This window comes from Serinus canaria, chromosome 5 (assembly GCF_022539315.1).
Source record: "Serinus canaria isolate serCan28SL12 chromosome 5, serCan2020, whole genome shotgun sequence".
Taxonomy (NCBI): Eukaryota; Metazoa; Chordata; class Aves; order Passeriformes; family Fringillidae; genus Serinus; species Serinus canaria.
In genome coordinates this window covers 5,756,308-5,768,503 of record NC_066319.1, presented here as the reverse complement: position 1 = coordinate 5,768,503, position 12,196 = coordinate 5,756,308, and the positions used below count along the sequence as shown (strand labels likewise).

The 12,196-nt window shown below is 44.6% G+C and overlaps 1 protein-coding gene across 9 annotated transcripts in view; it reads right to left on the bottom strand.

Moving 5' to 3' along the window:
- Positions 1–12,196, bottom strand: part of BMAL1 (basic helix-loop-helix ARNT like 1) — a 49,416-nt gene that overhangs the window by 23,225 nt on the left and 13,995 nt on the right. For all 9 annotated transcript variants that reach the window (XM_030240114.2, XM_030240112.2, XM_030240117.2 and 6 more), the window contains exon 2: positions 398–521. The gene's annotated coding sequence lies outside the window, so the exon portion shown is untranslated. The remainder of the gene's footprint in view (positions 1–397; positions 522–12,196) is intronic.

Sequence of the window (12,196 nt, the reverse complement as noted above, 5' to 3'; positions counted from 1 at the left end):
CTTACTCTTCTGTTACTTGGCCAGCCAATTGCTTCTTCCTAACAGGAATATTTCTGACAGGGAACACTTGCTTTAATGTGTCTCTGCATTTGAAGATCATATAAGAGCTCACAAACTTTTAAAGTTCAATTTCCCCTGAATTTAGAACATTTCCACAGAAATAAACACCCCTGCACAGCAGACTCCACAAATAAAAAATAATATAACCCCATGGTGGTCAAAGAAGTCTAGTTAAAGGTACAAATTAATCTAATTGGCTTTTTAATCCTCTAGACTACAAGTAATTCAAATCTTCACTGTTTAATCCTCTAGACTGCAAACAATTACACTGTTGGAAGAAACGCTGTGAAAAGTTCCCTGCTAAACAGAATCAGCTGTGAAAGAGAAGAGGTTTTACCTGAAGGCCTGTCTTGGAAGCCTAAATCCACTTGGGCAAAGATGATGATGCTCAGCCCAAAGCAGCTGATAACCTTAGAACTCTTCCATGCCTCATGTTCTGTTGGTCAAATACTTTCAAAAACCTGAATGGGAGGAAAAATCAGCAAGCTTAAAAAACACCTTAAAAACAATTAGTTTAGACAGAGTTTACAAAAGCAATAGATGTTTCCAACTAGGAGATCAAATACTCATTTCCTTACAAAGTGTAGAAGCTTTATCCATCCATCCAAAGGCTTAGCTGTTGGGATGTGCCTCTCCAATGGACCAAGCTTTGGGCAGGAGCAGTCTCTGGCACCACCTCCTTTTGGGCCCTTTTTACCATGCTCTGGTCTTTGCACAAACCCCCTCTGCTCACAGTGATCACAGGATGACAATCATCAGCACATCTGCTGCCAGAATGAGTTAAATTGCTGTCCCAGAGCAAAGGACAGACTCACCCTTACTCACTGCCTTACTCTAAGGGTGGTCCTAACTTTGGCCTTGGCTTACTGTGTTGTCTTCCACTGTAACAGCACTCAGCATCTTCAAAGGACAGGGGTTAAACATGGTTTTATTCTGCAGGCTTCAAGTTTTATACAAATTGCACATCCCCTACTGCAACTCAAGCCCCCAGATGTGCTTCCCAACTATACTACAGACACGTGGATGCCCTTCCCTTCCACACTGCTGTCACAAAACAAGTTTGTCAGCAAAATTTACTGTGGAAGATTTAGAAACTGTTTGACATTTTCCTCCTGCAAGGAAACTTGCAAAGTCCATTGGACACACAGTTTTCTGACTGATGCACCTGTGAACATCCTGACTGCCCTTCCAACCTGTGACAGCAGTAGAACTGCCCAAGGACACAGAGCAAGCAGCTCCCATGGCACCCTCAGAAGTTTACAAGCCAAACATCCTGTCAACACGATCACACTGTAGCCAATTCTGCTGAAGCACCTATGTAGACATGGTATGAGTTACTAGCAAAAAAAGAAATCTAAAGTTGCTTGTTATCATTTTCTTCAGCTCTGCCAGAACAGCAAATTCAGAATTTCACAAGCTTAAATTATCTAAATTTCTGGTCCTGGCACTGTCAGGTCAGGCAAGTCATTGTCTTGGCAGCAGCAGCTCCTGAGGGAGGATCACTGCTGTTCCAGCAGCACAGCATCCAGACTGCTGCTGAGGGTCACTGTCCATCTCACCCAACAGCTCCTCTCCTCCTTTCCCAAAGAACCCAACCCCTCTTCCATTTCTGAGAATGTGTGGACATACTGCTAGAGGCACATTAAGAGGCCAGCTGGCACCACAACTGACCAAAGCTAAATCAGTACAAATTTGAGTCAAATTATGAAATGCCATTGAATCCATAACCACATTTGTTTCATTCACACCCACAGCTATTTCTCCCTATTTTCCCAGCTGTCTCTTGGTCTCTCTTAGCCCCAGCAGCCCAACAGCTACAGACTCAATGGTGTTACTGTGGTGGATGAGGCTGCTGCCTCTCGATTTACCAGCAAAACCAGTCACTGGCTATTTATCTGTGCCAGGTTCAGACCCAAGCCCATTCTCTTCAGTCTCAGTTGATGTGCAGAAATTAGTTACAGCTAAACTTAGTGTGTTTCTGAGCACCTCTCTATGTGAGGGTGCAGGCTGAACTCACATTTTACTTCATGGACCACCTATGATGACCTCAGACAAAAGGCTGGGATGAGCTGGAATGAACAAAGAAAAAAGGGGGTGGAGGAAAAAGCGTTTGAAAGTTTACCCCAGCCCTCTCTCTTTAAGAATGCCTGCAACAGTCAGCATTTTATCTTCAGAACCAGAACACTGAACAATTCACCATGCACTAATGCAAAAACCAAATTGTTGTTCATCTCAGACAAAAATTTCATATCAGTTTTATAGAAAAGAAATTTAAATCAAGTGTCCATTCAGCTATTTTATACCTGTCTATATTTGAGAGTTTCAAAGCAGCTATTTTAAGTGTCTTGAACATTTGAGCAGAAAAAAATACATAAAAAGCAGAATTCTCAATTTAATTTTCAGTCAGCCCTTTCTTGACCATGTCCCAAATGCTCACCCAGTCCTAACAATCACAGTCCTACATTTTTGCATTACAGGAGTTAAGAACTATGCATGTCTCTTGAAATGAGTTTTAAAGTTAAGAAGATGTCAACTCAATGATCAGAGCAAAAATCAGCATGCCCCACTAAATAGTGAACAGTTCAGAGAAATGTTTTTTCACAAGGCTTTCTTAAAATCCTAGGGAATTGAATATTTTCTGTCTTTTCAGCCTCCATCTGCTGGATTTTCAATGCCTAAAAAAAATTCTCTCTGAGGAGGACCACAAAAGTTACTCCTATATTTAAGCAAAGTTCACATCTTCCATTTATGAGGCCAGACTTGTTGCCAAAGTACTCTAAGGACCTGCTTGAAAAAAATGCCATGGAGTCTACTTCCTGATTGAATTCTCCTACAGAGGAGAATCAAATGGTATTTTGTCACTGCATCCATGACAGTCTGTCTCTGCAGTCATTTGGGACTCCTTCCTTGGGATTCCCCTTCCTTGCATTTCCTCTTCCTCTGATCCCCTGAAACAAGGCTAATGAGACAGCAAAAATAAATCTTACTGTTCGTCCCTTAAAAAGAAGTGAGATGACACGTGACCAGCTTAATCACGCAGCCAAGCTGATCACGAGTACACAAACACCTCTGAGCAAATCAAGGTCACTGCTAAAGTAGGTCAGCTCCATCAGCCATCCCCCACCCAGAGCCAGGACCTCTCTCCACAGCCCTGGTTCCCCCCAGGCAAGAGGCAGCCGTGCCCAGGGCATGCAGGGATTCATTCTGAAAGAGAAGCAGTTCATAACTTCATCAGTCACGAGTGCCTCCATCTCACAGCGCAGCTTCGCAGTGACGGAGGAAAACCGTGGTGTGGTTTCCTGAAGAAGTCATTGAGAAGATTCTCACTGTCCCTGTGGGGAATGACTGAACCAAAGCAGCCCCAGAAAGGAAACCATCCACTTCCCTTCACAGCACTAGTCCACTGCTGGAGTTCAGGGTCACGGCACAAGCTGGCACCAAACAGAAAAAGAGCTTCTTCATCAAAGTGCTGCAAGCACACTTGCACTCAGTGCTGGGGAGGTTGCAGCTCAGCAGCATGAGGACTCCAGGTGTCCCCAGGATGATCTCAGGATGCAGATTATGGGCATCAGTGCTGCAGAGCCTTTATTATGGAATACTCCATAGGAATCACAGGAAGATCTTTGAAGCAAAGCTGAGTAGTTCTCTTTGCCCTCAGTATTTAAGGAATACCAAAGTGAGAATATTTCCTACCTTCCCAATATATTGACAATGTTTGGTTTTAATGGCTCCCTAACACCATTTGCAAGTACCCTGCACTTCCAGAAGAAAAAAAGCCCTGTGGCTTCCTCTCACATGCAGATGCATGCCACCCCTCTCTCTGGTGCAAAGAAGGGATTTCACCCTGGTGTGTTTGCTGAGGTCACCCTTTTACCACTGAGTCCTCAGCATGCCCATCTGTTGGAATCCTGGATGCTGAGAATTTTAAACCTTCTGAGCTGAAAGGCACAGACCCACCAGAGAGCACTGCATTTGACCTGAGGCCATGGAGAAGGCTTCCAAAATTGATTGATACTACTGGGATTGTGGGTGTGTAGTTGGTTAGAAGTGTGTGATATCACAGCATGGAAAACTTAAGAGCTTGGGATTTTAGAATATAGAAATAAATATGATGTTTGAGGGTGGAGGCAAGTTGTTGTTCTTCTTCCTTCTTCTTCATGGGTTTGGGTGATGTTTTGTAATTAGGCAGAAAAGTCTGCATTGCAGGCTTCGAGGGATCAGTTATTGGGTTAAAAGGGAAAATAATCTAGGTGTCAGTTCTTAATTGGACAGTTTAATCTTAAAAGACCTTGGAAGAAGAGATAGTTGGCCATTTTGTGCCTTGCTGCAGAACTCATGGTTGTGAGACTGTTTTACTGATAAGAAATAATAAACACCTGAGTCTGAACATGAACTATCATCCCAAGTGCCTTCAGTCCAGACCCAGAGAAACTGATACCCACCAGCCCCTGGCAGCCTGTGATTCACATCTGAGTTGTGGAACTCCTCCTGACATCAGCAGCTCATGTTTGGAGCCTGACCACACACCCAGAGCTGCTCCAGCCTCCTGCAGCCCCTCACCACAGGGCAGGGGGATGCAGAGGCACAGCCCTCAGCTGCCCAAGAGACCCCCTCTTCCAACAGCTGCTCCCCATCTTTCCTAAGCAAAAAGCAGCAGGCTGGAGGGAAGCAGCCCATGAATTTTAACCAGCCACAAAGCTACAAGTCAAGTAATTCTGACATGGAGGGGAAAAAGTCCCCAATAAACAGAAAAACTCCAGGTGAGTTTCTCAGTAGATCAATCTGTCCAGGTACACTCCCACACCAAAAGCATCTGCTCATCAGCAGAGTCTCTGAGAAAAGGCAGAACAGGTCACATCATGGCATCACCTCACAGCCTTCCAGACCCTCTCAGTGCTGATGGACACACAACAATGCATTTTCTCTTGTTCACAGAACACTGAGACTCCCAGACCAAGAGGGCTCTTGGTTCTTATCTCTCCTTGTTTATGAGGGAAAGTACCTCAACCTTTACTTCCAGCTACTCTAACAAAGGACTTCTCATTGCCTCAAAGCCAAGGATAAGTGCTAACTAAAATAACTTCCCCTTGCACAGGGGAGCTCAAAACCAGACCCAGAACACAGAAGTGTCTCAGCAGCACTCAGTAAATGGGAAGGATCACTTCCCCCAGCCTGCTGGCAGCACAACTCCTGACACAATCCAGGAGAGGCTCTCGGCCTTCTTTGCTGCAAGGGCACCCTTGGAGCCTCATGAACCATCAATGTCTTTCCTGCCAAGCTCTTTTCCAGCTATTCAGTCCCTAATCTGTACTGAGACATGGGGTTTCTCCTCTCCAGGTGCAGGACCTGGCATTTCTCTTTGCTAACTTCCTAAGGTTCTTTCTACGGTTTTTGGTGAGCCTTTTCTTGTGGAAACCCAGGGCAGCACAGGGAATATTTCTCTGTCTGCTCTGGGGTACCCTGACCCCCAGGGCAGCTCTGACTCTGACCCTCATCCATGGGGAAAGTTTCCCAGACTTCAAGATAGACTGGAACCCACAAAAGTGTGAAATAGATCATAGAGAGCAGTGTGGGTGTGTCACTGGGTGAGAAATTGAGGGTTTGGGGTTTTTAGTGTGCTGTGGATGGCAGCAAGATGGAGAGCACAGGGTGTGGTCCTGGGCTTCTTCTTCATGCTGCTTCTTCCTCCTTCTCCATGGGTTTGGGTGGCATTCTGTAATTGGGCAGAAAAGTCCCCATGGCAGCTCTGTGGGATCAGTTATTGGGTTAAAAGGGAAAATAATCCAGGTGTCAGCTCTTAATTGGATAGTTCAGTCTTAAAAGCCCTTGGAACCAGAGATTGTGGCCATTCTGTGCCTTCTAATGAAAAGCTGCTGAACTCCCAGCAGTGAGACTGTTTCACTGATAGGAAATAATAAACACTGAGTATGAACATGAATTACTGTCTGGAGTGCCTTCAGTCCAGAGCCAGAGAAACCACAACTGGTACCCCAGCAACTGGGACCCCGGCATCTTCTCTGGTCTGTAGAGATCCCCCTGCCTGGTAGCACACTCATGTGGGGTCTCAGACACCCCTCCCAGATTTGCAGTTGTCTGCAGCTTTAAGTGTAAAGTTTCAGACAGCATGGAAGGAAAGGAAAACAGGCTGGTTCTGGAAAGAGAACCCAATAGAATTAAACAACCTCCAGAAATCCTAGCTCACGCTCTTTCCTCAGTGAAGCAGACAAATATGTGTTCCAAGGTGGTGTAGTCACGTGGGAATGCCTTGTGGATAGAAGTATGATCACCTTCAAAGCAGAAAAGAAAAAATGGATCAAATCCAAAGCCAACCCATGTCACCTCCAGGAATCGAAACTGTTTAGACCAGCTGTGCTATGCATGAAGTACTTCCCTCATTAAAGGGGACTGGGACATACCTGTAGTGATAGAGCTCAAGGTCTAGCTTATAATTCTACAGAACAGCCACTGGAGACATCATCAGAACCAGCATCCTGATTATCCAGCTGACCTCAGCCACTGGAGATTCCATGTCCCCTCACCTCTCAGGAGTGTCTGCCTCTCTTCTCCACCTACCCACTGAATCCCAGCTGCAAGAGGGTTTCAACAAAGCCTGCCAGTTTGCAACCATTCCTGAAAGCTTGATCTAGTGTAAGCTTCTCCTCAGCCAAGATTAGACTCTGAGCTCTTATTCTTTGAAGTGAGCTTCTGCTGCCCTGTTTGCATATTTCATTCTGGGCAGCCATCAAAAGGAAACATCACAAGGGAACTAATCAAGCCCTTGTGAAAAGGTGGTGATGCACACTCTTGGAAATCAGTACTAACACGCTGCTGCTACCAGAGGAATTTGGCTGCTTCAACAATCAATCTGCCAGTACATGCACTCCTCAGGTTCCAAGAAACTGCTTCCACAGGGAAAGCAGACAGGGACCTGCCTTTCTTGGAAGGCCAGGCTTGGAGGGATTTCTGAAACCTCTACACGTGAAACAAACTGTAGCCTCTCTGGAGGCTACTGGAAGCAACAAGTACTGGTCCTCACATCAGCAGATGCTGGGTAGAGCTCCCAGGGCTGCAGGAATTCCTGACCTCAGCCCCAGCACACAGAATGGGACTGAGCCAGCACTGCAGGTGTCTCCACGGAGATCAGGAACCAGGGAATTCTGCCCCAGAGCCCTGCACACCCTGTGTGTTCCTGGGTGCCTGGTGACATTTTACAGACACACTGAGATCACCACGGATATTCTAGGAGCACATGTTCATATTTCACCTCAAATGTCAACAGGGATACACTAAGGAGGGTTTTACCAGAAAAGTGTAGCTGCCACACAACACCTGTAAGCTAACAGCTGATCTCCTACAGAGTGGAAAAAGTTTCCCTGAGAATTACACCCAGGTCTATCTGTCAATGAAAGATCCACTCTCAATCAGCACACACCTCTGGATGCCTTAGAATTTCAACAGGTCCTGCTGTTCTAAAGCATCCAGGCTGATTTCACTGGAAAGGGATACAGCCATTATTCAATAAAACAGAATAAAAATCAGTCATCCTAAGAAATCCAGCTGCTAGTAGGAAAAGGACTGAGCCTAATATCAGAAGTGTTTTAGTTATTTAAACCCAAGACACCCAAACCAACATACTTTAAAACAATGCTTCAAAAATGTTGTTCAGCACAGCACCCCAGAATTTCTGTAATATAAGTTATGGAACAAAGTTACATTAAAAATAGGGTCCACTAAGGTTAAATGTTGGTAAAGTTCACAAAATCTATTTTAGGATGTGATATTTAATATTTATTTATTCCAATCCTTCAGAAGATTTTGTGTATGTGTGAGAAGAAACAAGGTATTGTATTTTCAAGACTGGGGAGAATGAGAAGATTTAAAATTAAAAGACAACAGAAACTTTAAGTCCTTTGGGCCAGTTATTTCAATCTCCTCACTGACATCAAAATCAATTGTTCTTTTAGTAATGACAGAGTTAAACGAAACAGACCCAGGCGCAACAAAATAAATCTACCCCCTCAATTACTGCAATCTTAACTTAGCTGAAGTCCTGAGTTTCCAAGCCAGGTCCAGCCTCTAATGTGTGAGGGACCTGCTGTTTGCAGTCCTTGCTCACCAACCCTAAGCCAGCCAAGGGATTTGGAGAGGGTGGGAGGCAGAGCAGGGTGTGTGAAAGACAGGAAGACCCATCCTACCACGTGGGTAAATCAATTATCCAACATTAATGGGCTTCAAGGAAAAACCTCACCAAGTTGATTTCTTTAATAGCTTATGTACTTCCAGCAAGCTTTGATCAGAAACACACACCCAAACCCACAAACAACAAAAACCTTCTCAGCTGAGGAGGCAGAGGTCCTGTGAAGTCTCCCAGGTTGTGCACATTACTTCTGATCTGTCAACAACAGAAGATTCACTGTAGAGTCGACTTCAAAGCCAAACTTTTTAGAAGATTAGCAATTTCTCTGTAAGAGGACTGTACACAACCTGGACTGACATTTCTGGAGCAGGAGCAGCACACAAGATAACAAGGAGGTAAGCTACTTAACTCACTCCCCACGTGATACCAACAGGGGGAATTTACAGGCAGTGCCTCCCCACGGCTGGGAATGGCTCCTTTTTGCACTTGCAGTCCAAAAGATGCAGCTTTTTGTTTCAAGATTTCTCCAACTCCTAAATATGAGCACCAGTATTATTATAACTGTGATATGATCTGGGCAACTTTAATTTCCTTACTGCAGCTCAGTGAAGCTCGTGGATCCTCACAACCCAGGGAATATTCTTCCTGTAGTTCATAATCTCAGAAGTTGTCTTTCAGTGGCAGGAAGGCAAAATCCTCTGGGAAGTTGAAAGAAATGTGTCTTTAAAATGAATCAGCAGCCTAGCAAAAACACTTCCTCCTTTGGGTCAAAAGTAGGATTTTTACCCTGTGACCAGTGACTTGGCACACCATGGAAACCCTTCCAGAGCTTCTTCCTCAAGCTCAGAACTACTGCTTGTACTTTAACAGGACCTCCTGACTTTAACATTTCAAGGGAGCACAAGCTTTAACTCAAGTCATCTTCTCACTGGCACAGCACTATCTTAGTACTCCATTAGTTACTCCAGCTTCCAGCCACCAAGTCCTTCTGGGCACTTGTCAGGTCCTCATTTCCTTCCCTCCTCTTACTGCAGCACTGTAGGCACCCAAACCAGACAACACATTCCAGACATGGCATGAATAATACTACCCAAGTAATATTTTCTCACTTGACTTTTAAAGTTGATGCATTAAGGGAAGTTAGCCATTTTTCAGCTGAATAGATTAAACCACTACTCACTTCTTTCAGCCTCTGAAGTGCATCTCTTAAGGTGAAAATCCTGGTTTTCTTTTGAGTTGAACCACCTGGTCCAAATACTTTTAAAGATATTGCACTGTTTTCCAGTCCTATTATTACTACAACAAACCCAAACACATTTGGCATGTGCCAGACCTTTCATTCAGAGATCTACTGCCAAACTGCAGCTAAATGCTTTGGATCTTCAGGGAACAAAGCATAGGAGCAAGAGGGCAAAAATATCACCAGAAGGAGCAAAGACAAGTGGTTCTATTTATAGCTGATACTTTCGTTCCCAGTTTTTGCACATTCCCTCTGGTCCTGCTGGATTTCATCTCTGGCTGGAAGAAGCCACCCCTGCTCTCAGCACTCTGCCAGGCTGACAAAGCAAAGCCAACAGGCTGCCACTTTCCTTCCATCCTAAAGCAAGCCCTGGGAAAAGGAAGGAGTTCTCACCCTGCCTGGAACCAAGCTGGGGTATTCCTCACTCTGGCTGCCTCTCCACCATTTCCTCCAGCTCACATATCCTCCACAAGCTCATTTTTCCCCACTGGTTTCTTACAAGCTCTTTTTTACTTCACACAAAACCAGCTGTCAAACACAAATGTATCACATCCATGTGAACATCCACATTCCTTCCTTCAGACTATCTTAGAGGCTCAACTTAATTTTTGTTCTCCTGCACTACCAGTGCTTTTTTGGATAAGAGGCATCACAGCTTTTCATTAAGTGTGCAAGTCAGAATCTGGTTAAAAAAAAAAAAATCCAGAGAACGTACAATGGTGGCATAACTACTGTATACATTAAAGTTTGTGTGGAAACAGAAATTTGCAACTTTAAAATTATTGACAAATTTCCAGTTTTAAGAAAATTTCTCCCCACACATGCACCTGCAATTAGAGTCCCTGTGTTGGTGGAGCAACAATAAACAGTGACATAAATCAGCTCAGCAGCTTCCTTTCCTGAAGTCACACTATTTGCCAGTTAAATCCAAATCAAACAGTGAAACCCTGACACTGCAGCAACTTAGCACTTCCTAAACTGTTCTATGGAAAACACCTAAAGAAACACCATTTAAAAAAGATACTCGTGTCATTTTCAAGTCTGGGTTAATGCTCCAGGGTGGGAAATAGATTTGTAGGTAAACTGGCAAAAAATGTATTGTAATTAGGAAATGGATGGCTTCTCATTGTAATGGTGTGAATTATAACATGTGCCTTGTCTCACCCTTCTCAAGAGACTGAAAATGGAATAAAAGTTCTTAAAACACCTCTCAGTTTTCCCATCTCCGGGTTAGAAAAGAACATAATCTGACACTCCAGAGGTAACACCCTCACCCATACCTGAAGTCCAGGTATTTGAAGGAGGGATTTGCTGCTAGGGCTGAGAAAAGCAGCCTTTCCAAGCCATGACAGCTCCCACTGGGCATTATCCCACACTCTGCCCTTTGCAGAGAGCCACACAACGCAGCTCAAGTGCAGCCACAGAGAGCACTGAGAAGTAGGGCAAGCTCCCAAGGCCCCCCGGGCCAGCACTAATATTGACACAGCACATTAGGAGCAGAATTGCTGTTGCTGACAACTCCCTGTCCAGCCAGAGCAGTGCTCAGGACTGCTATGGAACAAGGCATGGGATGGCAGGGCAGGGAAACCACAATGCCAACCCGAAGAAATCCTTCAGCAGGACATTAAAGGCAAAGTTAGATGTCTCATTGCACCACACACTGAACAATTAAGGGAAAGCTCTTGGCTTCTAGTGCAGCACTAGCTACTTTTCCTGCTTCCTTCACTCTTCCTTGGATAAAATGGAATGTCTGTGCAATTGACACATGTTTAAGGTGAGCCCCAAACAGCGTGAACCTCACTAAAGCCAGCATTTGGGCGGTTTTGGTTTAGAGGGTTTGTAATTACAGCATCCAAAGTAAGACTACATGGAGCAAATCAAGTGATAGTTTAGGGGAAAGGCATCAGAATATGGCTTGGAAAAAGGTTTTTGTCTAGCTGAGGATAAGCATGAGGTACTGCTGTAAACCTGACAGCTAAGTTTCACAGAACAGCTGATAGAACACCTTAGTGCCAAAGGGATGGCTTTACTTCCTTTTTCAGTCTCTTGTCACTCTTCCCCCAGAGTTCCCTTCCAGTACTCCAGCAGAGACTTGTATGAAATGCTCAGAGCCTGCATGGCCAGTGTGTTGAATTCATCAGGCTGAACAATAACTTGAGAGGAAGCACAGTCTTCTGGGGGCTCAGAAATCTCCAGTGCCTTGCTGAAAGGTCAGATGGTACCCAGAGGCAGCTCCAAGCAAGGGGAGGAGACGTGCCAGAGAAGGGGAAGGGAAGAAACGTCCCATCCAGCTACAGTAAGCAGTTAAAATATCCTTGTTACAGCCTTTCTGCACTTTCAAGATATTTTCAGCACTCCCACAGGATTTGTTTTCAACACACAAATCCCTCCTTGGTTTGAGCAAGACAAGGTGTGCTGAAACCTTTCCACTGATCCACATCTGCACTGTGACATTTTCTCTGCTCTTTTGTGAATGGCAAGTTATTAATATACAGAGAGAGTAGAGGAGTATTTCCATCCACTCTGCAGTCACTGCTGCAGTGGGAGTGTAAGCTTTATTTCCTTGAGAAAGGCCTACAGCAATAGGACAGCCCTTCAGAGAAATGGCTGATACAACATATTCCTTTTTTGTGTCTCTGTACATTCACACTGATGTTGAGAACCACCACATTTCCAAACCTGTGACATTCAGCAGCCAGAGATCCAGCTGGATACAAGCCTCAGACTTGCATTTTCCAGACAGGCTTTTAAATCCGTGA